General features: G+C 42.4%; 1 protein-coding gene across 1 annotated transcript in view; it reads left to right on the top strand.

Moving 5' to 3' along the window:
• The window catches only part of ATAD5 (ATPase family, AAA domain containing 5), a 76,503-nt gene that overhangs the window by 31,985 nt on the left and 43,739 nt on the right, over positions 1-779 (top strand). The gene's annotated exons all lie outside the window — the stretch shown is intronic.

Below are 779 nucleotides of genomic sequence, written 5' to 3'. Positions count from 1 at the left end.
AGATTGTCCCTCCTTCTCCAGTAGAGCACCTGGTGGATTTGAACTGTGAGCCTCTGGGATTGCAGCGCAGCTTCTTGCCACTAGGCCACCAGAGCTCCCTTATTTGCACCTTTTTGAGAAAGTGCCACACCATTTTCCTCGGTGGTTGCACCATTTTACACTTTTACATTTTACACTTCCAACAGTCAATAAGGGTTTCAGTTTCTCCACAACCTCACCAGTGTTTGTTGCTTGCTGTTCTGTTAATTTTTGCTATTCTGTCTGGGGTGAGATGATATCTCATAGTTGTTTTGATTTGCATCTCTCTTAGAGCTAGGAATTTTGTACATTTCTTCATGTGCTTGTTGGCCATCTGAATCTCTTCTTTGGAGAAGTGTCTGTTCATATCCCGTGCCCATTTTTCTATTGGATTATTTACCTATATCTTGTTGTGGTGTGTTGATGACTTTTGACACACAAATGCCACCAAAAAACTAAATCTAGATAACTGAATAGATTGTCAAAATTGTTAATATATGTATGGAGTACGGAAATTAAGCCGAATGAGGACAAGTTAATAAACAAAAGTATGATGATTAGAGGTTGTTGTTGTTGTTATTGTTATGTGCCGTTGAGTCACTTGCGACTCATAGCGACCCTATGTACAACAACCCTAAACTCCACTCTGTCCTGTGCCAATCACACTGTCTCCGACACTCCCATCCCAATTATCCGAGTCACTGAATCAATCCACCTCATAGAGGGCCTTCCTCTCCTGCGCCGTCCCTCCACCCTCCCAA

Source organism: Elephantulus edwardii, unplaced genomic scaffold (assembly GCF_000299155.1).
Source record: "Elephantulus edwardii isolate Elephantulus edwardi_28Jun2011 unplaced genomic scaffold, EleEdw1.0 scaffold00094, whole genome shotgun sequence".
Taxonomy (NCBI): Eukaryota; Metazoa; Chordata; class Mammalia; order Macroscelidea; family Macroscelididae; genus Elephantulus; species Elephantulus edwardii.
Note: the sequence above shows the minus strand (reverse complement) of the source record. Positions and strands in the feature narration are given on the sequence as shown.